The sequence below is a fragment of the Peromyscus maniculatus genome, chromosome 20 (genome assembly GCF_049852395.1).
Source record: "Peromyscus maniculatus bairdii isolate BWxNUB_F1_BW_parent chromosome 20, HU_Pman_BW_mat_3.1, whole genome shotgun sequence".
In the NCBI taxonomy this organism is placed as follows: Eukaryota; Metazoa; Chordata; class Mammalia; order Rodentia; family Cricetidae; genus Peromyscus; species Peromyscus maniculatus.
Genome location: NC_134871.1, coordinates 53,747,603 through 53,774,285, shown reverse-complemented (window position 1 = coordinate 53,774,285; position 26,683 = coordinate 53,747,603). Strand labels below are relative to the sequence as shown.

Below are 26,683 nucleotides of genomic sequence, written 5' to 3'. Positions count from 1 at the left end.
CTTTTTGGAATGAGAACATTTGCTCTGTGACACCATTAGAAATCTGTAACTTGGTTTTGGGAGTTTTTATAGGGGTCTGTGGGTAGGAGATTGCCTGGTCTCAGAAGAGACTTTGTGCTTTTGAATGGTGTTTTAAACTTTTAAAGGCCATGGAGACTTTTAGAGACGGACCAAACGCGTCTTGCTTTATGAGATGGAAGGGAGACTTTACGGGCCAGGGCGGGATGCTGTGAGTTAAAGTGATGTGTTTGTGTCAAGTTTGTGAGGGGATGGAGCAGCAGCAACTGCTCACTTCCATCGTCAACTTGACTGGATTTAGAATCACCATGGAAACGCACCCCTGAATTTGTCTCTTGGAGTGTTTCCAGAGAGGTTTCACTGAAGAGGGAGGAGCCATCTTGAGTGTGAGCATCACCATCCCCTGGGCTGGGGTTCTGGGCTGAATGACGAGAAGAGCGGAAACTGAACACCGGAGATTATCTTCTCTCCGCTTCCCACGGGCACAAAGTGAGCAGCCGCCTGACGTTCCTGCCTCCAAGTTCCTTCCTTGCCTTGATGGGCTGCCCCCTCAAACCGTGAGCCAAAACAAACCCTTCCTAAGTTGCTTTTGTGAGGCACTGGTCACGGCAACAAGGAAGGGTGCCAGACTCTGGCCCCGAAACATGCTGCTTCTCAGCCTTGGCGTGTTTGTGAGGTGGAGTTGGCAAAGATGGCGGCCACCTCACTGTAGGGCAGATGACACCGGACCCCGGCTTGAGTGCTGTTACCCAATACGTGGCGCCAACAGCAGCTTTGGCTCTGGTCACAAGTAAAACGAGGACATTTTCCTCAATGGCAGCATCCACTGCACGGGATTAGGACAGCGGAAAAGCCCCCTTGTCTAGCGGCATTGCAGGCAGCGAGGTCCCTGCGTGTCTTTGGTGCTGGGCTAGAGAACATACGGCAGGGCCAGTGTGGAGCTGGGTTCGAGGCACTGGGTAGTGGCTGTAAGTGGTCGTGTAACCAGCACTGCCTGACTTGATATTGCTCTTTTGGGTTGTGTGGTCTGTGCTCACCAAGGAGTTAAGAGGGGCCAGTCCGCTATGCCCTTCCAGCCACAGACTTGTCCTTTCTCTCATGACCGCGTCTCTCAATGCCATTATTTTACCTTACACTTGAGTCACTAGTATGGATTTGCTCATTGTGACCCTGGGAGCAACAGGCCGTCCTACTATGGGACATTTGCATTGTGACATGGTTTCCTCACGTCCTTGTTCTCCGTGGCATCCCTGCCATCAAGTGACACGTGACCCTATTGTCTCCAGGGATAATGCCAACACGTAGTAGCCGGGAGCCCTCCACACAGGGGAGCTGACGCACATGAAGTGGTGAGCTCCTGGCCTGCATCTCTAGAGGGCTGGGGATGGTGAGGGCCATCGGCATCCCAGTGTCCTGGATGCTCCCACGGTGCTTTGGGGGCAGGAGGCAGCCTGTCTCCTTTGTCTGGGATCCAGTAGTCAAGGGAGACTGGGAACCAGCCATGAATGAGTCTGCTTGTACAGCTCTGGCCCCTTGCATGGCTTGGGGGGGGGGTTGGTAAGGAGGGCTAGATAAAGGTACTTCTTAGCCTCCAAGGTTGGGGTCTGCTGTGTGACCTTGAGAGAGATACTTAACCTCTCTGATCCTCTGTAGCCTTTGCTATGTATAACTCATACCTTGGTGGTGGACTTGTGGGACTCAGGAGGAAACATGTACAGGGACCTAGGCCTGGCCAAGGTATGTGAACCTAGGCTCTGAACATCAGCATTTCCTTTCATTCCCCTGCTCCAGAGGAACCGAAGCTTGACTGATAAATCAGCTAGGAAAACCTCTGACAGGGCCTGTGGATGCCCCTAGGCCATTGGCCATGACACACCCTCTCCTCCAGCCTTCCACCCCACACCCCACCAGGCCTTTTGGAAGTTTAGAATCTTCACATATATGAGCCACTGTGGCTGGCCAGTGGTAAGTCCATGGCTTGCTCTCTACTGGGAGTCTATCCAGAATAGAATCCAAGCCTTTCACTCCCTGAGCTGTACAGAAACACCATTTTTTAGTGATGAAGTTCACTGGGGAGGCCAAGCCAACAGTCTAGGGTGTTGAAGAGGCTGGGAACCCTGTGGGGCCCTGGGGCTTGACCCGTTGAACCCTGGATAGCCTGCATCTCCATGCCTGGGCAGAGACATCCAGAAGCCAGCAAGGCCGAGCTTGCCAGAGCCTTGCACTATTGGCTGGCAGTTAGCATGAGCAAGCCGGGAAGTTGAGGTCTAGAAGGCAGAGAGACATGCCCCTATTCCAGGGCCTTGGGTAGCAGTCTGGAGAGAGCAGTGGTCCTGGCTGTGTGACTCTATGCCAGTCACTTGACATCTCTGGGCTTGCCCTGTTCTCTACTAGGAACTCAGACGTGACTTCCGTGACAGCTGTGAAGATTTGAGGGGTATCTGAGTGGTACTGAAGCCGGGGTACAGCCCCCTTCCCGGCTTTCAGTTACACAGACACGCTATTGCGCCCACCCTCTCACCTAACCCTAGAGGGCGATTTCCAGGCCCAACAAGCAGGTCAGAGAGAGCGGCATAGTGTCAGGCTGTGACGTGAAGCCACATAGCCAAGCGGAGGCTCCTGTTCTGATCAGGGGTGCCTTGCTTGGAAACTTAATACAACTGGCTTGTGGAGCTAAGCCCACCACAATAACCTTCTATGACAGAGCCCCCTCCACCCCCCCAGAAGGGGTAGCCCAGGCCAATGGGAATCCTCAGATTGCTCCTCCTGCCCAGTATCTGAGCTGTGTGGCCTGGGGCCAGTTAGACGATTTCTCTGAGCCCCCTTCCCAGAGCCTAAACACAAGGTTGGCCCTGGACCTGCTCCCTGTACTCCTCAAGGACACTTGGTGAGCCAGGGAGGCTTCTATTTGTGCCAGGGGCACAATTAGTCTTATGTTGGCACCAGGCTTCTGGGTGTGCCAAGGAGAGTCGGGACTGGGTGGAGGTTAGGTCTGCGGCTAGCGTGCGCAGCCGGCCAGCCGATATCTACCCTATTCATTTTTGTGGTCTCTGGACTGGGACTCTGATGCTTCCGTAGGAAGAGGAGACGAGCTGTGAGAGCCACCAGCTGTGGAGAATCCAAACCCACATGGACCAAATGAGGGAGGCTGCCACTGCCCATACAAACCAATGTCCCCAAGGCCTGGGCCGGCCTTTCCCAGTACGAACTCTTCCTGTTGTAAGCAGTGAGAAGCGGGGCTTTGGGAGACCCTCTGACTGGGTCACCAGCTGGCGCACGGTGAGCTAGGGCTCAGGCCCAGGGTTCAGAGTGTCACTGAAGTCCAAGTGGAAGGCCACATCTTGGCTCCTCACCCCCATTGTCAGCTTGTCACCTGGGACGCTGTTCGTGAGGACAGGCTGTAACAGCACCTCCCCTGAACTTGTTACGATTTGCTGTGCATTCCACCCTGAGAATGGAGACTGGTGCTTCCTGGGTGTGTGGGGGTGGGGTGGGGGGGGACCTATCAGTGAAGGCCCAGATGGGGAAACTGAGGCATGACACTCACCCCTGGGGTCTCTTGCCTTCCAGTTTGGGGCAGTGAAGTAGGTGACCTATCCATTGACTTCTTACTGACCCTAGAGGCAGATGCCCCCTGGTAGCCTGATGTCCTAAATAGCAGGGCAGCTCGGTGAATTGGGAGCCTGAGGGCCCTTGCTGCTTCCTCTGATGGTGGCAGTTCCTTGTCTTCCTAGGATAAACACCAGACCAGGGCCCCCTCCCCAGGCTAGACCACAGGTCTGCAAAGCAGGGGGCTAGCAGGTCAGGGCTCTGCTGGCTCGGATCTGTTGTGGTGGGACAGGTGAGCTCTCGGGGAGGTTGTCTTCAGAGGCCACAGGCATGAGCCTTTCCGGAGTACGCTGGTTAGAAAGTTAGGCTTGGCATACCACCAGCATCCCTCGGAGGCCCTCACAGTCAGCGGCAGACAGACATGCCACCGGCTCTGGGATTTATCTGCTCGGGCCACACAGGCTGTCATAATGGTATCCTCAGGTGGAACCCAGGCCCCTCCACTTACAAGGTCCTGCCTCCCAGAATGGCCCTCAGCCTCTCCTTTCCTCGCCTGGAGAACCTCATCAGCATCTGCGGGTCTCACACCAACCCCCCCCCCCCCACACACACACTGGGACATTGGGGTCATCTTCTGTTCTTAAGGGCTCATGGAGTATAGTCATCACACCTCATAGCTTCCTCATCCTATACTCAATAGATCAACACCCTTTGTAATGTCTGTACCTTTCTTCCTGACTGTAACATCCCAGGTCAGCTGCAGGAGGGGGGGGAGCATCTTGAACCTGGGTGAGTCATGAGTGTCTGCCTTAGCTGTGAGCAATGGGAGCTGCCCTGCCTCACCTCCTTCAGGACTAGCAGGGAAAGTGGTTATGACAGCTGCAGATCAAGAGGGAGCAGGCTAGGAGAGAGGGGAGGATTGGGAATCTCCGAGGAGTTCCAGTGTAGACAATCAGGTCTTCGGCCATCCTGTGGGGCGTGTGGTCTGGGAGGTTTTCTGGACCCCTGGGCCAGTTCTCTTAAGTCTGAGCTCCCAAGTCCCCAAGATGGCTGCGGCATATGCATCCTGCTCACTTCAGTGTGTCTGACCTGGTTAGTCAGCTGCACGTACCTCCCTGATATGTGCAGTGAAGCCAGGGACACACGCAGCCCTGGAAGTACCATGGGAGAGAGAGCCTGGCTCAGGGCTGATATCATAGCTGGCTTTCTAAGCCTCTAGGCAGCCTGGCTTTGGCAGGCCTGTTCCTACAGCCCAGGGAGGCCACGGCTATGCTGTGATCTGTGGCCCCAGAAGACACTGGGAAACATGCAGCTGGGTAGCTGGTCTCACCTTCTGACCCAGGCAGAAGAGCAGCAGTGGCCAGTCGGCTTTGCCTGGGTGACTTTCACCTCAGGGTCTGTAATCTCCCACCAGGAAGCCATCCAGGGCTCCTCCAAGTGCTTGTTCTAGCACAGGTCTCTCATCCTTTGTGGATAAGCAAGCCAACAGGCACCCCCATCCCCCAATGCAAGGACTAGAAAGTCCCATGGAACGGTCTCGTGGTCCAGCATGTGTCTGAGGACAGAGCTGAGGCCTGGTGCAGCCTTATCCTGACTCTAGACTTCTTGAGCTCTATGTGTATTGTACACCGGGGAATTGGGGCCCAGGGTTAGAACCCTAAAAGCTCGAAGAGGAGGAAGGAAGGGACTGATGGTCCCTGGAAGGTGGGGGCCACTCCCTGAAGGAAGTCTGGGAGAGACATGTCACAGCTGGGGAGTCAGCTGGCTCTTGCCCCCTGGGGCTGTGCCTCCCCCTCAGCCTTCCCCAGGAGGATTCCAGAGAGAGCAGGGTGGAAAGCCTTATGCCCCCAACTTCTAATTAAATGGCAACGATTTTGACGTGGCAGGTGATCTTCTCGGGAAGCCTGGCTTTAAATTTAGCTTCCTCCCCAGCCAGCCCTTTGAAAAGGCTGCACTCCGCGGAGAGAGAGCATGAGTCATCGTCAGGCCGGCCCGCCTGCCGGTCGCCTGCCTGCCTGCCCGCCCGGAGAGCAGTTGCTTTTGCGGGGGAGCAGGCCTCCCGAAGGCTGAGAAATAGTAAATAAGGCTGGGGGATGAGGGTTGGTGCTGGGGTGCAGAAGCAGGGCTCCCCATTGCAGATGCCCAGATGGGGTGAGAGCCGCTGTTTGGTCAGCTCTGAAGAGACCAAACCCCCCTCCCAGCTCAGCACCGGGAGGAGGAGGGGACTCAGCCCAGATGTATTGATGGCTCCAGAGATGACCGGTGGAGCTGCCTGCCTCTCCTGGTCCTCCCTGCACCCTGCTCTGCAGATGCAGCGCAGAGGAGGCTGGGGAACACTCCCCTCTCCCCTTGGTACCCCAGTCCCACTCCTGAGTCTGTTGTTGGTCTCTCAAGGGCTGGCAAGATGGCTCAGTGGGTAAAAGCCTTCCTGCCAAGCCAGACAGACCTGAGTTTAATCCCTGGGATCCACATAGTGGGAGGTGAGAACTGACTCCTGAAAATCCTCCTCCGACCTCCACATGTGCACCGTGGCATGTGAGTGTGTGTGCGCACACACATATGCACACACAAAATAAGTCAATAAAATGCAATAAGAGGAGGAGAAACGGAGGCCAGGGTGTGGCTCAGTTGGTAGAGTGTGCATCTAAGCACGCACATTAGATTCCGTCCCCAGCAACACATAAACTGTGCCTGGTGGTGCATGCCTATAACCCTAGCCCTTGGAGAGTGGAGGCAGGAGGATCAGGAAGTTCAAGGTCACCCTTGGTAATCTGAGACCAGCCTGGGCTATTTGAGACCCTGTCTAAAAAGAGCAAAAAAGAAAAGAAGAAATAGGTGTGCATGGGGTTGAGTTAAAGATGCTGAGACAGGAGGTTAACGGGGATAGCTGGGGTAGCCCCTGGTGCAGGCTGAAGCAATACAGCCACCAGTGAAGGATCCTGGGGTCACCTGGACTGCAGGTGCAGGAAGGGCCCTCTCCTGGAGCCCCTCAGGGAAATACGGGTCCTCAGACGCACCTTGGTCCGGGGCCAGCAGAACTGTTGACTTAGGCTTCAGAACTGTAAGGGACGGGAATAGATGTGTGAGATGCTTCGTGCGTGGTCATTAATATAGCAACCACAGGGCACTGGGATGCGGAAGCAAGCGATAGTGAAATGGGGTGGGGCCAGGCAAAGGACAAAGCCTCCTTCTCTCTAAAGGACAGGAGGACACTGGCAGGACCCAGGACCTACTAAGCCAGTGCTTGCTTGTTGGGCTCACGTGGCTGATGTGATGTGGTCTGTCGTTAATCTTCCCACTGGTCCCAGTGGTCATTCTACTTCACAGATGAGGAAATTGAGGCTTGGGGAGGCTTAGGGACTTTGTTCAAGGTCGGGACATCTGCACAATGGGGGTGGAGTGGGGGGTGGGGTGGGCGCAGATTCGGGCCCTGTACCTGTGGAGGAAGTACATGTGCAGGGAGGTGTGAAGGACCTCATGGGCACAGGCTGGCCTCAGTGTGGCTGGCACAGGCTGCCTGCAGAGGGCGTGGTCAAGGGTTGGAGACAGGGGCCTGGGCTGTGTCCTGTGGAACTGGGCTGGCCCAAGGCCAGACCTCAGCTGTCACTGGCAACCTGTGAGGTTCAGGGCAGTGAGCCCCCACATGTCTTCAGGGTGCCTCCACCCAGAATGCACCATCCACAGATCCCTTTCACCCGAGATAGCCTGCCCCACACGTGAGACACATACAAGCATGCCATACCTGGAGGCCACATGGGAGTGTGTGGCAAAGTGAGTTACCCATTCATCCCACCCACCCCACCCCACCCCACCCCACCCCACCCCACCCCCGTGTCCAAATATCTGTTGACACATCCCCTCAGCTACCATCTACACCATGACGTACTCACCTCACCTAACACACACCACACACACACACACACACACACACACACACACACACACACACACCAACCCTGCTACGTCCAGCTCCCTGCACACACCGGATACACCACACACACATCGCACCACACCTAACGCCCCGTCACACCACATATGCAAATACCCCGTACCATACCATAAAACACACATGCAGCTGTGTATGCAGACGACACACACACAAACATAACACAGTCCCAACACACACAACATATACTGCACAATACCCATGCCTGACACACACATATGAGATATCAACCACAGGCGTCGCACACAGTGTATCACATGCTTCACCCTGATGCATGTCCTGTTCCCTGCTGTCCACATGGGGGCGTTTCCGGTCTCGACCCCCACGGCTGAGAGCTTGAGGCCAGGGTCTCAACAGAGCCCGAGAGCCCAAATCTTACCTAAGCCCTGCTCCTTCCAGGACCTGCAGTTGTCTCAGTATCTCTGGTCCCCATGCTGATATGGAACGGTCAGAGAGCTCAGAGGGCCTTCCGCCATCTCTGACCTCAGCTGAAGTAGGGTCTTCCTTCTTCCACTTCCTCTTTGGAAGGAGAGGTTTGTGCCAGCCCAAGGCCATGTGGCCAAGAAGGAACACAGAGTCGCTTTGGTGTATGTCCAAACCCCTGAGTGCTGGGGCCCCCTGCCTATGGTGCCCTCCCCCAGTTACCAAGCAGGCTTTGCCACCCAGGCCCTCTCCAGAGCCTGGCCTCACCTAGCCTAGGCAGCTTTGGTGCCCTGGCCATTGGCTGGAGCAGTTCCCAAGGGCAGCCCTGGTCTCAGGTGGGTCCGGTGAGTCAGTCCAGGTTATATCCATGAAGGGGACAAGGGTTCAGATACTGACAGATGGAAACCAAGGCCTTGGCTGACACAGGCTTGGGTGAGAGACCGTTCTGGTGCTTCCCATCTGGCACCTCTCGGGGCCCCCTTCGCCTCAAAAGCAGCTGAAGTGCCAGGCAGGTTCTTTCTAGAGGCTGCAGAAAGTTCAGTCTGATTCTATAGTGTGTGTGTGTGTGGGGGGGGGGTCTGTTCTGGAAGGATCCCTCCCCGTCTATGTGGGTACCTGGAGAGATGAGTGAAGCTGTTGGACTTCTGTCTGGGCCTTCATTCTGCCCCTTGTCAGCTGTGTGGCTCTAAGGTACTATCCTAACCTCTCTGAGCCTGTCTGTCTGTCTGTCAGGACAGTGGAAAGGGACCACTCAGTGCCGTGGCAAGGAGTAAGTTCAGGGTAGGAAGGGCCCAGGCTAGCTTTCCTTGAGGTTCCACGGAGGTCTCAAAAATCAAAGGTGACCCTGAAATGTGGGAGGCAGCAGTTTGGGCCTGGAGGGGTGGATCTGGGGCCGGGTGTCTGCCTTTCCAGGTGCTCAAGAGTCTTCCCCTTCTTCAGTGAATAGTAAAGATGCTCTGTCCTGGCTATCCCCTGAGAGGAATGCAGGTCCACCCTGAGCTACCCACAGGCCTTTCTGAGGTTGTCCAGGCCGTGGGAAAATAGAGGCCCACAGGCTTGAGGGTGGAGTCCAGCACTTCCCTGCCCTTCAGGTTGGAGATGAAATGGGGGTAAGGTCAAAATTAGGGGTGTTCTGGAGAGAGACATAGGGTGAGGGCTTAGACCCAGGTAGGTCTAGGAGGCTAGGGAAGCATGGCTTTCCTCCAAGGAAACTCCAACCAAGTCTGACGCTGACTGCCTGACTCAGGGGTGGCAGGCAAGATCTCTGGGCCCGGGGCCAGAGATGTGCACCATGTCGTGAGGTCAGAACGCCACTGACTGCAGGGGTCTCTCCTGGGAGGAGAAGAGGCTGGATCCTGCAGGCAATTACTGGTATTGGAGTCTTTCAGAGGAGTCTTTCTTTCTCGGAGCAGGTAAAGCAGGTGGGAAGGAAGAGATAAGGGGGATTGAGGAGAATCCCCTGGTGGAGGTTGGGGAGAGGGAGAGGGAAGGAAGAAACTGGAGGAGAGGAGGAGGGGGAGACGGAGTGGGAGAGGAAAAAGTAGAAAGCTAGGAAGAAAGCGAAAGGATGAGAGAGAGGGAAGAAAGGGGAGGGTGAGGAGGAAGAGCCAGAAGAGAGAGATGGAGAAGAAAAACAAAGGCGGAGCGAGAGCAAGGTGGAGAAGGGAAGAGACTGGGGGGGGAGAGAGAGAGAGAGAGAGAGAGAGAGAGAGAGAGAGAGAGAGAGAGAGAGAGAGAGAGAGAGAGAGAGAGAGAGAGAGAGAGAGAGAGAGAGAGAGAGAGAGAGAGAGAGAGAGAGAGAGAAGCAGCGAGAGGCAGCGAGAGGCAGCGTGCGGAGCGCAGGCCGAGCCCGCACAGGGCAGCAGAGGGCGCGGCGGCCGGGCTGAACGCAGCGCGGGACGCGCGTGGGGCGCAGCGGGCGGAGCGCGGCCGGAGCCCCGGAGCCCCACGCGCCCGCAGCCTGGCAGACAACTGTTGCGGCGGCGCGCGTGGGCAGCCCCGCGCCCCTGCAGGCGGCTCCCGCGGGCGCCGGCTCCCGGCTGCATAGCGAGGAGAGACCGGCGCGGGCACGAGGTGAGCTGGGCGCGGGGCTGCGGGGTCCACGCGCGGCGGCGGGTGCGGACGGGACGGCGTGAGGGGCGCCGGGGGCGCCGGGGCGGGGCGAAGTGGTGGTCTCCGGAACCGGGCAACTGTCCCAGACCGCAGCGGGGCCGGGCTGGGAGTAGCCGTGGAGCGCGGACGGCTGGGGACCCAGTGCGCGCGGGGCAGGGCTATGGAGCCGCGCTGGGAGCCGTTTGCTTGCCCGGGGTCCTGGCTCGGCTATACCGGGGACCCCCAGGCTGAGCCACCGCCGCCTTCCAGGGCCAGATCGATAGTAATTCCGTACCCGGGGCTGGGTGGCCCCGCGGCGGCCTCCGAAAAGCTCATTAGCACCAGCCGTTGTCATAGCAACGAGACCCCAGCGTCTTCGGGTTCTATTTATTCTAATTATTATTATCATTATTAGTATTAGTATTTCTTATCCAGCCAGAGGGGAAAAGAAAGGAAGGGGGGCAGCGCATCCTGGCGCCTCCAACTGTTCTCTTCGGAAGGAGCAGCGCTGACTGCCTGATGGGCCAAACGGAGTCTGGTTATTGACGGAGTCCCCCAGGCTAGGGTCCCTGGGTGGGTGCCAAAGTGGGTGCTTTCTGCCCCAGTCAGACCCCTGGAGCCATGGAGGGATGGGGAACCACAGTTACATAATGAGTTCCGAGAGTATTTATGTTTAAGAATCCTTGTTCCCCCCCCATCCACCCCCCAAGACTTTTCTGTTTTCTGAAGCCTTGGCTTCAGTGAGTGCTCCTGCCCGGGAACCCCGGCCCAATATAGGAAGAGAAAAGTGCCTTGCGTGGGAAACTACAGGAACCTCTCTTGAGGCTGTGTGACCTTGAGCAAGGCTCTCAACTCCTCTGAGACCATCTCCTCCTCATCTGTAAGACAGAAGGGGAGTGGTTCGCATCAGCCGTAGCTGCTGTAACCACTGAGAAAGCAAGCCTGCTGAAGTTCCTGTGAGGAGCGGTGATGTGTGACCCCAGGCCCGTCTTTGGACCTCTTTCCTTGGATGCTGTCTAAGATGCCCTGGTCACTGACACTCTGTGACTCTAAATATTGGTAATCCTGCAAGGTGGGCTCCACCCAGAGCCAGGCAACCCAGAACTTCCCCCCTCTGTCCCTCTTTGTTCTTTTGCTTCATTTCAACTGCCTAAAGGTGCCTGGGACCCTTTGAGACTGACTGTCTATCGGTTGTTGTGGGGGGTGATTGAAAATGTCCTTTGGAACCAGACTCTGAAGCCAGACTTTGGTCCCTGGTATCAACCGGAGCTGGTCAGGGCTCCCCAGAACTGAGGTCTCTCCCCAATGCTGAGATCTCCCTAGGGCAATTTTTCTTTCCTCTACACAGGGCTGCTTGCTGGGCCAGTCCTGGTGGAGGGAGAAGCTGGAAGAGAGATGGACTAGAAAGTTCTGCTGCCCAGCAGCCCCTGAACCTCCCAGCTCAAGCTAAGCCCAAAGCATTCGATCAGGATTTCTTTTTAATTTTGTTTTAGCTTAGTGTTCCGTTTTGTGGAAACATGATTTCACGCTGTAGCCCAGGATGGCCTGGAACTCATGCTGTAGCTCAGGGTGGCTTTAAATTCATTGCAATCCTCCTTCTTCAGCCTCCAAAGGGCTGGGATTACAGGCGGGAGCCACCACTGCGGGGCCAGCCAGGGTGTGTGGGGGTGGGGAGATGGTACTGTTAACCTCACAGGCACTCTGGGTTCCTGTGCTGACTCTGGCATCTATCAGAACTGATAGACTGGGAGTCGGGGAGAAAAGCTCCTGAGAGAGGCCACCCTGCTGTCCTGCCATCCAGCCTAGGGCTTGTTGGGGGCAGCTGGGCTGGAAGGAGGGGCATGGTTGGGGGTTGAGGGCAATTCTGCTTGCTCAGCCCTTTATGGAGGAGGCGAGAGAAAAGGAAGCGGTTGGGACCTGTCCAAAAGGAAGGCAGCTGAGGGGCCACTCCCTATCACCTGCCATCCATCTGTTCCCTCACTGCCCTTCTTCAGTGGCCCCCGTGCCTAGGCCTTGCCCTTGATGGCTCTCAAGGAAGCAGCTGAGGAGAGGCCCCCCGATGAGCCTTTTGATCGCGGGGGGCACAAGAGGTGGGCGCGCAGAAGAGGGTAGGGTGGAGAGAATCATGGATTAGCGCTAGAGGAAGGGAGATGAACTCTCCACATGCAAACTTGTGGACAGAGGGACAGCCCCTCATTAACCAGGGAGGGCTGGGAGGCCACACTATAAGACAGGGAGGGCAGAGGAGGTGACATGGCAGGGCCCTAGGAACGGACACCCCCATCTTCAGTCTAGGAGTGGAGATGGGAAGTAGGGGGGTCAGCAAAGCTTCCCGGGTCTCAAGGCTCCCAGAGGGGAGCGCTGGGAAGAGGTACGCAGAGGAAGGAATGGACCCCCTCCAGCACAGATAGCCCTTGCTGGCCCTTCTCCTGTGCCCTGTGCCTGGGGCCTGGCTTCTGGGAGAAGGTGGCAGGTGGACTCCCAGCCTGGCTGTGTCAGCTGCCTGTGCCTGCAGGAAGGGACTTCGCTGACACAGACTCTAAGCTGCGCCTGCAGCGACGGGATTCCGTGAGGCAGGCGGTGGCGGCGGCGCCAGGAAGGGCCATTGTTCGGAGCAAAGCCCAGCTTTGTGCTGAGTGTCTTATGGACTCTCACACGAGCCCCCTCCACCCTACCCCCCTCCCCCAGGGTACATTTTCTTCTGTACAAATGCGAGGACCTGGCTTGGAGAGGCTGCTAATCAGAGCTCAGCTAACACCCTGCTACTGAGGCCACATTGTGTGGAACCTGGCCTTGGACCCGAGAGAGAGAGAGAGAGAGAGAGAGAGAGAGAGAGAGAGAGAGAGAGAGAGAGAGAGAGAGAGAGAGAGAGAAAGGAGTTGGCTCTGCAGACACTGTAGTGACCACTGGTGGTCTTCTCGCCAGTATTTCCCTGTTTGGTCTCCTTGCGCTGGCCTCAGAATGTGGCTCCTTCCTTCCTGGAGGTGCTCTACCTCTGATCATTCATCCTCCATTGCTATGGCAATCCCTAAGCATCACGGGGCCCTATTTCCCAGCCACTGACCTATGCAGTAGCGGCAGGTGTGAGTGAGGAGGTTGTCCTGTCTGTGCTGGGTCACACCGCCTTGGAGCCTTGTGTGTCCCCTGTCCTGTGGACGCTGCTCTTACAGGCCTGGTAGACAAGGTCCTCCCTCCTCCTCCTCCTCCTCTTTCCTACCCTTGCCTCCTTCCAACAAGCTCATTACATTCCAGGGCCCCTTGCTGGAGCTGCCTCTAGATGATACCCACCCCCCACCCCCGGAAAGGTGGCAGGGACCTGAGGCCTGCTCAGACTTACCCCTAGGAAGCCCCATCTAGACACAACCAGGGCCAAGTCCTCATTCAGCACTCGCTGTCTGAACGGACCATCTCCAACCGGACGCTGGCTGTCTCAGCTGCCCTGGTCCTGATGATGTTGCCCCCATAGACACACACCTCAGTCCACTCCCTCCCTTTGAGGATAATCATGTCCTTCTCTGGGTATCTTGACTTAGCCTGTCCCCGGCAGGTTGGGGACACCTTGCCTTGGAAAGTTCTGAGGGCATTGGCGACTGTAGCCTGTGAACCCTGCTCTCCATACATAGCCTATTTTGGAGATGGATAGATAGATGTGGACACTGGGAATCTGAGCAGACAGGGCATATCTCCAGGAGGTCCTTGAGAGCCAAGCTTATCGAGCCAGTGATAGTGGGAGTCACTCAGAGCCTGGAGGTTGGGGTGCAAATGCCTTAAAAGATGGACTTTCACTACTCACCCCCCCCCAACCCAGGCCAAGTCTTGAGAATTACCTTTGGAATCCCTTCCCTGGCCATGCAAACACTCATCCATCTGTATTTTTTTCATCTGCATTATCAAAATAAATCTCAATGAATAGGGCATACAGTTCCCCATGTGCCCAGCACCTTGCTCTTGACCCCTTGTGGGAGTGCTGAGCACCCCCCCCCATATGTCTGCACTGCTGACCCCAGAAGACATGGGTACACACATCTTGGAGAATAGAGAAATAGTCTTTGAACATCCCAAATGACACCCGTTTAGCAGTGAATTAAGTTCTGTGAGCCCTGGGAGAGAAAAAAAAATATTTTTGTTATTCACACTTCTCTGGAAAACAAGAGCAATCGTGGTCTTTTAAACACCAGCTCTGTAATCTGCTTATTCCTGCCGGGCGGGCGGCCTCTTTGGAATAGGCAGGGGAAGGCTGGAGGAGGGACAGAGCTGCCCTGGCTGAGAGCCCTGTACTGGGAAGTAGGGCTGGGAGAGTTCAGCTCCTGCGCCAGGTCCTGAAGCTCCTGGATGCACGAGGGGCTCGTGATAAAATGTTGCTTTCTTAGACATCAGCACAAATTAAAGGCAGATTCCTTCCAGCATTTCGTCCGTGCTCCCCGGCATGCTTCCGCAGCGACGAGGACTGCTTCACCGAGGCTCGTTGGGAACCTGCAGCTGGAATCCAGCTGAGAACAAGCGTAGTTAGCGTTCATTCACTCCCAACTCCCAGAGCACCTTGCATGCCGCCGTGGAGCCAGGCTCAGAGCGGCAGAGAGAATTTGACCCACTTGCCCTGCTAAGCTGGGCAGATTGGAAGCAGGAATCCAGAGGTACCCAAGAGGGGCCCCGGGGCAGGGGCTGTTGGAAAGGGGAGCTTCAGCTAGCATCTTGAAGGGTGTGCAGGAGTCATGCCCAGCAGAGGAGGTGGAGGACATTTCTAAAAGGAATGTTATATGTCCCATAGAGGCCTGGCCCCAAAGTGACATCTTCAGGCTCGAATACATTTCCTTTGTTACAATCTAGCCTGACATGTGTCTCTTTCCTAGCCCTTTATGCCCATTGTCACCTGACACCCTTAGACAGCTTGAAGCAGATTTCTGATTCTCTCAGGAGAGCTGGGACCTGAGAGCCGGAGGGACGGCGGCCAGTCAGACAGATGCGGCATGACCCTGGACTGAGTGGGGAGTAGTGTAGAGGCTGTTGCTGAAACTCATCACTGAACTGAAAGAGCTTCAGACACTGGCTCTGGAGCCCTCCCTCCTGGGCTTCGGTAGGGACTGGACTTCGGGATGTGGGGGCCTGGGGCTGCCCAAGCCCACTCGTGCTCTGAGTCCCACTCTCTGCACACCTGGAAACGGGCTGATGGAAGCTTCATGAGTCTGTAGGCAGGGCGGCATCATCTCTGGGCCCCAGAGGCCCAGCCTCGGTCAGCACAGCAGAAATCCCACAACCCCATCACCTTGTTCGGACCACTGTTTGGACTTTAGATGGTTCAGGCTTCTGGGAGCAGGTCCGGGATGTGGCATTGCTGGGTGTAACTGCCTGGAATCGGAGCCCTTTGGGGACTAAGCCCAGCTGCTGTGCTGGGGCCCGTCACCAAGGCAACAAGTCCTGGGAGTCCTGGAGGCAATACTGGGCTCCGTTCTGGACAAGTCTTTCCTCCGCATGCTGCTCACTGGGGGACCCGGGCTAAGTTATGCAGCCCTGCAGCCTCAGTCTGTTCACCTGCAAAATGGGTGACTGTGGAGAATGCACTCGTTGCCACCTTCAGTGTCCAGCCAGCCCTCTCAGAAGCCACACTCTATGATGCAAAACCCCTGTCACTCTGTTGCCATTGCCACCTCCACGTTGAGGAGACCCGGAGGAAGCAAGCCCATGGTGCCCCCGGCCCCTGCAGCAGGGTTTATCCACAATGGTAGCTGTCACTGGAATATCAGGAAAGGATGCTGAAACCCAGCGTCATCCCTGCCCCAGCACCATGGCAACTGCTGAGCAGGGGGTGACGAGGCAGTGACAGGCTGGGACACTCTGGTCCACTCCGCTCCCGTCAGCCAGCCAGGTGCTTCGGGCTTCCGTCCGAGCCCCAGAATCTTAACGTCCGGTGCATCTGGATGAGCACAGTGACGTCTGTCACACAGGTGCAGAGAGGATGCAGGAGGGGACTGCGGCACTCTGAGTACCCCACCCCAGTCCCATCAGTGGCTCCTCGGTCCCACCCCAGCTCTGGCTCCTCTCTGACCCTCAGTGCCCTCGTCTCAGGGTTCCTGTGGGATTGAAGTGTGTCTGGTACATAATAAATGTTCAGTACGCAGTGTCATAGGACGACACAGATACCAGAGAGGGCGGGGCAGGGGAGGGCTAGCCTTCTCTATTCAGGGTGGAGGCCTTTTGCCCCCACCTAGGCCTCGCATGTTGGACAGGTTTGTTCTAACTGAAGGGAGAGAGGGATAGTCAAGTGAATGAGTGAGTGAAGAGTGAGTAGATGAGTGAATGGATGGATTGTGGCAGGGGATGCACCACAGCTTCATGTCAGGGCAGCCCAGGGAAACTTCAAAAGGCTAGTGCAGAGGCGGCACCTGTCCATCTCTCTCCCTGCTACTATTTGTTGATTGGGTTGGTGGCCCAACCTGGGGCCCAGGTTCCTTGGTGTCCCAGAGTTTGGTCCTGCAGCTGGGCAGAGGCACATTCTTCAGCCGGAGCTTCCTTTTCATCGCCCTGGAGTGTCTCTGGCTCTCTCCTTCCCATCACACAAGAGACCACCTTGTGCTGTCATTGCTCAGAGCCCTGGAAGCAGAGACTGTACACTCGCATGTGCGTGCGTGCGTGCGTGCGTGCGTGCGTGCGTGTGTGTGTGTGTGTGTGTGTGTGTGTGTGCATTCATGCATGCATGTGTGCATCCAAAGGGCACCTGCCGCCTGTAAGGGGAACAAAATCAGAGGAGGATCCTGGGCTCAGAGCTGCAGTGATGGGTGTGTTTGGAGCCCAGGAGCATCAAGGCATAGGAGTGAGTGCCACACAGTCCTCGATGCCGATGCCAGTTCTTCCCAAGAGCCCAGGGCACAGAACAGAGACGGGACCGCAGCGGCAGAAGCCAGCGGTGCTGAAAAGCAGCCACAGGGCGGGGCAGCTTTGCCAGCTCCCCTGGAGCCCCAGTGGCTGGGCGACCCCCCCCCCACCTCCTGACCACAGCTCTACACCGCTACTCTGCAAACAGCAGCAGCTGTTTCAGGTTCATGGCCAGTCCCAGCAGAGGGTCTTTCTAAGGCAGGACTCACCGGAAGCCCAGACAGCTCCGTTCCCTCTCCCACCTGCAGGAGGAGAATGATGAGGGAAGGAAGAATGGTCTCTGTCTTGGGCCTACCTTCAGCATGGTGGCCTCACCTCCTTTTTTTTTTTTTTTTTTTTTTTTTTTTTTTTTTTTTTTTTTTTTTTTTTCGAGACAGGGTTTCTCTGTGTAGTTTTGGTGCCCTGGAACTCTCTCTGTAGACCAGGCTGGCCTCGAACTCACAGAGATCCGCCTGCCTCTGCCTCCTGAGTGCTGGGATTAAAGGCGTGCGCCACCACCGCCCGGCCCCTTTTCCCTCTCTACCTCAGTTTACTTCTTTGTAAAGTGGGTCCACATCAGATGGCTGAGGGGCCCAGGGTCCTTTCCTCACCTCCTGTTACCTAAATGCCTGGGGTAGCCAGCCTGGGGAAGGGACGGCCTGCAGGAGAGGTGCAGACCCCTTCTCTAGGGTATGAGATGTGCCGGGAAGCACTCAAAGCCTGGCTCCCTCGGCTAGAAGAAGCACAGGGAAACAGGACTGAGAGGGTCAGTTGTCCCGTGTGTCTGACCTCTAGGACACTTGTCCAACAGGGTTAGAGCCTCTAGTGGGGCTGGGACAGTCCCCTGCTCTGCCCTGGGGCATGACTGCTTTGTGAGGGGATTCACAGATATTGAGGAGGACAGACATGGAGCACCTCTGTCTGACAGGGGTGGGGGTATCAAGGAGGCCTGCCTGGAGGAGGTTACACCCCAGGTGCTGGAGGGGATAGAGAGGCAGAAGGAGCAACAGTAGAGCATTGAGGAATGAGTCTGAGGACACACACCCCCCTCTCCGAGAGCCATGTTGTGGCCTGGCTATCCCAAAACTTCCATGGAATGCTGAGTGGAAGCAGAGGTCAGAGAATCCCGCCCACTCAGATACAGCATGGAGCTGTCTTTCAGTGCATAGACTCAGAATGACGATAAGTGGAATGAATGTCACCACCACCCACTGCTGTGCCCAAAGCAGACATTACTAATCAACTCATCCTAGCAGGACAGGTGGCCCAGTCGTCTGTGCAATATGGTCTTATGAGCCCCCAAGAGGGTGTGTAGCTACCCTGCCTGCTGTGGGCAGCAGGATCACAGAGCTGATGTAGTCCTTTTGTGTCTGTGGCTCAGCTTTGTGTCTACAGTGCTCTCCTGGACAAGGGAGCTGGGGGGTGAGGCTCCATGGTCCCAGGTGCCTGGAGGAGCCTGTCCTTAGGGAAGCAGAGATATTCCACCAAGGGTATCCTGTCATTATGGATCCCTAGTCAGGGGTGCCTCTGTGGAACGCAGAACCCTCCCTTCTGGAGCCAGCCCCTTACCCATCACCTGCAGGTCCCAGGTCCCAGGATGAGCCCAAGACAGCCTTAGGTCTCCATCCAAACCCTGGCTAAAAAGAGGAGGGGAGAATGTCACCAGAAGAGAGACCAGCCCAAAGGCGCGCGACTTCTCTCCTGAAATCCAAACAATCGGACAATCTGTTCGGGATCGATTTAGAAGCAGCAGAGTGAAAAAAAAAAAAAAATCAGCAAATACAGTGTGAAAGCTATTTTCTCTCCCTCCGCGCGGCTGGGAAGCGGCTGGGCTGGAGTTTATTTGTAACCTGGCCAAGGCTAGCCAGGCCTCTCCCCTCCCCACAGTCCACTCATGCCCTCCCTGCCCACAGCCGCCTCCTCTACACCCACTTGCAGCTGGACACCTGGGGGCCTCCTGAAGGGCCTCACCCTGCTTCTGTCTTGGGGAATCAACACTGGCAGGGGCCACAGGGACAGCCATGGTAGGCTTTGTGCTCCCCAGGCTCCTGGGGGTGGGGAGCTCCCAGGAAAAGCACTGGACTAAGGCCCTGCACACCAGGGACCCAGGATGTCCCCAGGATTGGTCTGGCAGGTTTCCCCAGGCCCTAGGATGGGGGCATATGTAGTAGCTGCTCAGTAAACAGTTCTAATCTGAAGGGTGAACGGAAGGACAAGAGGAGGAAAAGAGGAAGAAAAATGAGGCTTTAACTCAAGTGTCATGCTCCTGGTCATGCCGCTCTTGGTGGAGGTGGCACTGAAGCCTGATCAGTCTCTACTGTCCTGTCCCCGGGGTCAGGAGGTAGGCCTCCATGTCTGAGAGCACCTTCTTTCCCAGGCCGTGGAGCTGTCCATTCTTCATTACCCCACAGCTGGAACCTGAGCCACAAGCTAATTATTTTAGAGTGACATACTGAATACAGAGGCAGAGCAGAGTCCGGGGAGGGACCAGGCCAGAAAGCTGGCACTTCCCAGGTGGCCTGAGTGGCCCCCTGAGGGGGGGTCAGGGGCTGTAGGGAGCTGATGTCAGCAGGTGTCATAGGCACCTCTGGGCTGTGGGAATGCTGGTGGCTCAAATGTGTCACAGGTATGGGAGGGGACTCCTGGTGACCGAAGCTGGTTGATTCAGGGACTGGTAATTTTCTCCCTTAAACCCCACTTTCTTTCTCAAGTCCAAAGCCATGGTGAGCCAAGGCTCAGAAATGATCTGAACTGTGGAGACCAGACCAGCTTAGTCTAAGCCCCAGGAGGAACTCGGCTGTCGTGTGATCTTAGGCGGGCAAAGCATCTTTCTGGGCTTAGTTTTCTGTCCTGCCGACTGAGAGCAGGGCCCCTCCTCTTTTGAATATTTAAGGTGCTGAGGTTTGTGGCACCTGGTACACAGTAGGTGCTCAGGGTAGTCTTTCCTTCCTGGTTCCACTGTGTGGAAGCAGATCAGCCTCTGCTGAGGCTCTGACTCCTTGGATTCCAGTCCCTGGGACAGGGGGTGTTTCCCCAGGTGACAATGGGATCAATGCCAGCGCACCAGGCAAACCTTGAGCCCCAGGTATCTTGAGTGCCCACCCTGAGCCACGCAGGAGTCACATGGATGGGGCTGGATTAGTTGGAGACTGCGTAGAGACAGCCCCGTGACAGGAAGTCTGAGATGGCCGTACTTCCCATCTGCTGCATGTGACCTGCCACAGGGCGCATGCCCCCTGCAAGTCGCAATGTCTCAGGTCAGACCTGGGTCCTCCTCTGAGGCTCACAAGTGGCCCTGGCCGTTCTTCGCCTTCCCTGAGCACACACACAGAGGACGGGCAGGGAGAAGGACCATTCCAAGGTCAAAGATTCACCCCCAAGCCTCCCATGTCAGGCCAGAGTTGGCACCCTAAGGGCTAAGTCATGTATGCAGGGTCCTCTCTCCCAGACTGGCTTCACTTTGTCCCCAGTGACTGTAACTGTGGCTACGCTCTGCGGGCACCCACCCACCTACTCACCCAGTTCCCCCCTGTTGCCGATTCTCCCTGTGTTTTTGCAGACCAAGCTCTTTCACAAAAGCCTCTGATGTTACCTCCCCGGTGGAAGAAAGTTCTGAGCCCACAGTCCCCCAAAGTGCTGCTAATTAGACCTCCAGAATGCCGCATACCCAGACATCCACCGAGGCTGCAAGACATGGCAATTTCCTCTCCATAACCAGACACCTTCCAGCTAGAAAAGGCCAAGTCTCCTAGGGTGGGCTAGAGGGACGTGGTGCCTTCTGCGTATGCATGAAGGGGCTCTGCCCCCCCCCCCCCCCCCGCCCAGGCTCCCCCTAGGGCAAGCCCCCAAAGTGAGCTTTTTTTCCTGGTTAGCTTTCCGTTGCTGCGATAAAACACTGAGCTAAACCAATATGAAGAAGTGCTGTGTTTGGCTCACATACCCCAGATCACACTCCACCACCTCCACCACTGAGGGAGGTCAGAGCAGGAAGTGAAGGCAGGAACCTGGAAACAGGAGCTGAGGCAGGAAGGAACACTGTTTATTGGCTGGGTTCTGACAGCTTGCTCACCGGCTTGCTCACCTGGTGCTTTCTTACAGTACCCAGGACCACAAGGTACCGGCCACTGTGAACTGGTCCCTCCCACATCAATCATTCAAGAAAATGCACCACGAACATTGCCCATAGGCCAATCTGATGGAGGTCTTTGCTCAGGTGATGTTTCCAGATAACTGTAGCTTGTGTAGAGTTGGTGAAAAAACTAACAGGCACAGTTTCTAAGCTCCCCTAAGGTGAGCCCCCCCCCACAAAGGAAGTTCCCCAGGTAGACCCCCCAGGGTGAGCTCTCCCCAAGGTGAGTGCCCCCAGAGCCGGGTGGGTTGATGGAGGGTCCTTCCATCATCCCCATCTTGACATCTTGGGCAGTGATGGGAGGGGCAGGCCGGGTGCTGGGCCCACAGACAGAAGCACTGATAGGCTACTCTTATGTCAATGTGGTTAGATCTCTAGTCTCCATTTGGTCAGGGGGTGGGGGGATGGGGATTAAGGAATACAGTGAAGGGAGGTAGTGAGTGATGCTTTCTCTGTTGTGAGGGAGCCAGAGGAGGGAACCCCTGGTGCAGGAGCCCTGGGGTCTAACCTGGGAGGAGACTCTGGCAGGAGAAGAACGCCCTTGGGAGCCAGGTATCTCCCACTCTTCCAGGTGAGACGACCAGAGGGTGTGGTCTGGTCCTGAGGGAAGCTGTGACACAGTGACCTAGGCACGCCTGGGTAAGGAGTGAGGTCCCCACATGGTTGGCTCAGATAGGACACTGGTGTCTTAGCTGGTGTTTGGTTTGGGGTATAGGTGGGGGAGTCATATACCTACTCTACAGGTCCCACTCCCCACAGCCCAGTAACTCATCCTGGGGTGAAAAGCAAGTCAGGGAGGTGACAATCCAAGATAGATACCACTCCTTGTAGCCTTTCGAAGTGCCTGGTCCTCTCTGTGTCCAGCCACGCCTCTGAGAAGCCATCCTGGATGACAGTTAATGAGAACAGTTCGGCCTGGCCCACCGAGGCCAGTAGCCAGGTCACAGGTCATCGGTGGGGCCACTGCCACTGTTGGGAAGAACATCCAAGTCTCGCCTGGCTCACAGTGGCAGCTTTAGTGCCAGTTATGTGGAGCGTGAGTCGGGGCTCATTAGTTCCAGCCATGGACCAAGTTGGGGACAGATGTGTGAGTGGCCACAGTCCTCCAGGCTGGCTGAGAGGCTGACTGTGACTGGGGAGAGGAGGGGGGGCTCTGCCATCTCTGTGGTGGTCCTATTTGCATAAATTTGAAGTTGATTGGCCTAGAGGCAACTTCATTTGATCACAGATGACAAGCTTCTGGTTGGAACAGCAGCCGCCGTCAATTAGCTGCCTTGGTGACTTGGTTTGTTATAGTTGGTACTGTCGCCCACCCCCACACTCCCTCCCACTCACACCTTGGGTTCAGCATGGTCCCCCAAGGGTACTCCAGCTTAGGGCAGCTCAACCCTGCAGACATGGGCAGCTGTGACACCTGAGCTGTTAGCATGTAGCCAGGTTCCCAGGCAGGGATGGGGTAACCCAGAGCTTGCACTTCTGCCCAGCTCCCAGGAGAAGAGGACCTGCTGGGCCAGGGGTAGCCCGAAGGCTTGCAAACTTGGGTTGATGGTTTGTGTTAATAAAGCTTTATTGAACACAAGCATCTGCCTTTCACTAGCTCTGTCCACAGCCATTTCCCACCTACAGGGCCGACAGAGACCTAGTAACACCCTCCCCCCCAACACCCCTTACAGGAAAGGTTGTACGGCCTCTGATCAGACCAGCAGTGTTGGAGCTAAAGCAGGTCTGGGAGCAGTGATTTTGCCTTCCTAACCACCCCCCCCCCCATCATCTGTAACAGTCACACTCCAGGCATGGTAGTCAGCCCTGTCTGGGGAATCTGCTTTCCACGCTGCAACAAAATACCCAAGACAATCAACTTAAAACAAAGAAGGGTTGTTTGGGCTCATCATTTTAGACCATCAGCCCACGGTGGTCAGTGGGCCCTGTCGCTTTGGGCCTCTGGTAAGGCAGAGCGTTGTGGAGGGGATGTAGAGGAAACTCCTTTACCCACCGCTGACTGAGAACAAAAGGAGAGGGGCTGAGGCCTCAGCACCCCTTTCATGCACGCCCCCAGCGGCTGGAGGACTTCTCACTAGGCTCAGGGAGAACTGACCACCACCTTCCAATAGTGCCAAGCAGGAGATGAAACCCTTAGTGCACGGACATGAAACTGTGGCACCCGAGCACCATCCCATTAGACAGATGGGAACACAGAGGCTGGGAGAGGCTCCTCATTGGCCCAAGGTCCCAAGCAGGAGAGCCATGCTCCTTGTGATCCTTGGCACAATTCCCTTGTCCCAGATCATCCCCCTAGCCAGCTGGCCTGCCTGTTGCTCTTGTCTCTTCCCATTCTGAATCCAAAATAAAGGCCTCGGCTAGGAATGGTGCCCCCTTCAGGCAGGTCTTAGAATAATCTACTTGGTCCCCCTCGGGCTGTGGGAACGTGATTCTCAGGAGAACCCATCCACACACACACACCCTGTCTGCAGAACCGGATTTCTGCTCCCAGCATCTGTCCAGGTGTCCACCCACTTGGGCTGTGAACTCTTGGAGGGAAGGAGGAGACCAGAGCACAGGCCTATTCCTTCCCCGGCACCGAGAGGAACTATCTACAGTGGAAGGAGCGAGCCTCCAAGAGGCCAGGTGTCCCCTAGCCATGCGGTGGGGCCGGGTGAGAGGTAACCTGGGCTCTGAGAGTGGAATCCCCTAGGTTAGACCAAAGCACTGAGATATGGGGACGTCTGTGACTGTTGGTCCCCGTTGACAAGTGAGGGAACTGAGTCTCCCAAGGGACAGGGATCTGGGGCTCACGTGAAGGATGCTGGGGATCACTGGGCGGCCGGGGCGGGCGGGGGGAGTCTCTCCTGGGGTCAGAGACAGGGCCCTAGGAAACACAAGCCCAGTTGGATTCTAGGGTCCCCTGTGTCCTCAGTTCTCTGCAGACATGGGCCTTCCTGTCACTCTTGAGACATTTATATTTTACTTTTAAGTGTGTGTGTGCACGCGCGCGTGCACACGTGTGTGTAGGGCAGAGTTCAACATTGGTATCTTCTGGAGCTTCCTTAATTGCCTTTCCATCTTATGTTCTGAGACAGGGCCACTCATTGACCCAACCTAGTGTTCATCAATACAGCTGGCCATTGAGCTCCAGGGCCCACCCATCTCTGCCTCCTCCGTGTTGGGAGGACAATCACCCGCTACTGCACTTGGCTCTTTACATGGGTACTAGGGGTCCAAAATCAGGTCTTCATGCTTGCGTGACAAGACACTTTTCCCACTGAGCTGTCTCCCTGGGCCCCGTCTTTTTTTTTTTTTTTTAATGTAGGACTTTTCTGCATTGCTCTGTATTATTTTTGAGGGATCTAGACTGTGGAATCAGATCTGTTGCTGCTCTTGGCTTCTGGCTCTCTCCCATCTTTAGCCATGTGATGCTGTCAATGGTTACCTGTTTGTTGTTGGGCAGTGACACAGTGAATATCCCTGTCTGTCTGTTTGTCTGTCTTCACCAGGGCCAGGCTCCAGCTGCTGTGGGTCCCCTCAGAGTCCCCCATTCTCCGTCCCCCGTGGTCCTTGTCACAAGCTGGATGTATTCTGATACATCCAGGAGATACACATTTTATAGCTCTCTTCAGCCTTGTAAAAGAGTGTCAGTCTGAATTCAATCTTGGGACTGGAAGCATCTCCTGTGGTTTTACATGGCTGGAGTGGCCTGGGATGTCTGGTGCGACCATTCTTTGCTGTGACAGCTGAGGAAGCTCCGGCATTTGGCCGTCTTGAGACAATGTTTTTCATCTTCTCGCCTTTGGGCTATTTCCAGGTCTCGCTCATAAACAGTGCCTCTGTGAGACCATTCTAGAACTCGGTGCCCTTGGGCCTCTCTCCGCTCGGCTAAGAAGGAGGTGTAAGCCGCACTCCTTAGACCTGGTGTCTGGGTGGGCAGAGGGGGAAAGACCCAGGACGTGATACCGTGAACCTCCCTGAGAGGCCCCTCCTGGTCCTGGTGCTCTTTGCTCGGCTGGCACCCAGCTGGCTTCCGTGGGACTCTGCCTCTGTCAAAGGGGGAAGAAGAAGATCCTGATGTGGTGTCAACTTTGTACCTCCGTGGCTCTCAGGGGGCAGTGACAAAAGTAGCCTGGTGGCCCAAGTGAAAGGTGAAGTGACTCACCCAGGGAAGCATGGCTAAGAAGTGGCGGAGCTGAGATTCGAACCTGCGTTCAGACTCCAAGCTCAGAGCCCTTCCTGCTCCCTGTCAGCTCCCTTGGTTTGGGTCTCAGCTGTGTCACGAGCTAACCGGGCACATTACTCCCACCCTGTGCCCTTGCTTATGCACCGGGGGTCACCATAGCACCCCTAACCTCAAGGATGATGTAACCTCCCAGCCCCAACCTCAAGGTGGTCACATGACTGTGTGCCCCGCGTGGCACCCAGCCCTCTGGGCTGCCACAGTCCATCTGGATTATGGCTAGATAAGGGCACACAGGCCTGTGTGTGCTGCCTGCCAAGAAGGATAAAAAAAAAAAAAAGGTTTATCTCTGGCCTGGCTCGGGAGGGTGGATTCCAGGGGCAGCGGGCGGGTGGGAGCTCAGGGAGCTGGCCTCCTTTATGGCCGGGCTCTTAATGCCACCCAGAAGCTGAAGTGCAGGCTGCTGTGGGGATGCCAGTCCAAGGCAGGCAAGGGGACTGAGCCACACAGATCTGGTGTGGGAGGTGCTGTGAGGTGGGGCAGCCAGGAACAGGGCTGATGTGGGAACCGGGGTGCAGGGTCCAGGGTTGTGTCCAGCCTGAAGTATCTCAAAGAGCAGAGAAGCGGGGCTCTCCCTGCAGAGAGTCCCCACAGAAGCCCTGCCCATGTTTTAGCTCTGCCACCCTTTGCTGTGTGACTTTGGGCTAGTGCTGACCCTCTCTGTGTGTCTGCGTCCTTACGCAAGAGTCTAGCATGGAAGGTGACTAGGAAGAGAGAGCTAGGTGAGAGACCCGCGCCTGATGTGTGCTGAGAGCTGCAGGCCTCAGTGGGGGTAAGCTGGGTGCTCCATGGACCAGCAGGCCATGACCTCTGCTCTGGGCAGTGGGTTAAAGGGTGGGAGATGATGACAGCCATCGTGGAATCAGGACAGGAATTCGGCCCAGTCAGTATGGAGTCAACCAATGACGACCAGCTCCCTAGGGTTCCTGCCACCTCTCTGGGCTCCTGAGGTATCTGTTCTCATTGCTGAAGTTCTTTGTGGTCTTGCACACCTCGGGACAATGAGGGCACAGGGGAGCGAGTCCACACAGTGACACCTGCCGCCTACCTGCCTCCTCCCAGCCAAGACTGGGGGATTCACATGTGTGCTAATCAAGACCCCCAGAACCCTGCCACACCCTGGGACGTTTCACAGGACTGTCTTGGTCTGCTCATCTGAGAACTGGGGCTCTCACTGGATGCTAAAAGGGCCCCATGGGCTAGGGAGCCCAGAGTCTAGCCTACAGAGAGTATGGAGAGGGGCGGGGCGGGGGGGTCACTGGCGACATGTTCCTAGCCTCTGCGGCCCCAGGAGCAGCCAGACTCCTCCCATGCACACGCACGGTGGATGGGCTGGCAGGCTGGAAGCCTCTTTTGCCTAAACAAGGCCCGACCTAGCTTCTCGCCTTTCTTGGGGTTTAGGGCTGATGGCAAGTGAGAGCCGGGGAGAGGCCAGCGGCTGCGGAGGGATTGC

The 26,683-nt window shown here is 56.3% G+C and overlaps 1 protein-coding gene and 1 long non-coding RNA gene across 4 annotated transcripts in view; both read left to right on the top strand.

Moving 5' to 3' along the window:
• LOC143269799 (uncharacterized) overlaps window positions 1–26,683 on the top strand; it is a 326,967-nt gene that overhangs the window by 247,763 nt on the left and 52,521 nt on the right. The gene's annotated exons all lie outside the window — the stretch shown is intronic.
• Window positions 1–26,683, top strand: part of Shisal1 (shisa like 1) — a 111,745-nt gene that overhangs the window by 38,059 nt on the left and 47,003 nt on the right. The window contains exon 1 of one of the 3 annotated variants that reach the window (XM_076556483.1): window positions 9,633–10,009. The exons of 1 other annotated variant lie outside the window; for it this stretch is intronic. The gene's annotated coding sequence lies outside the window, so the exon portion shown is untranslated. Of the gene's footprint in view, window positions 1–9,632; window positions 10,010–20,968; window positions 21,090–26,683 lie in introns of those variants that run through there. One more of the 3 variants, XM_076556484.1, reaches the window with a different exon arrangement.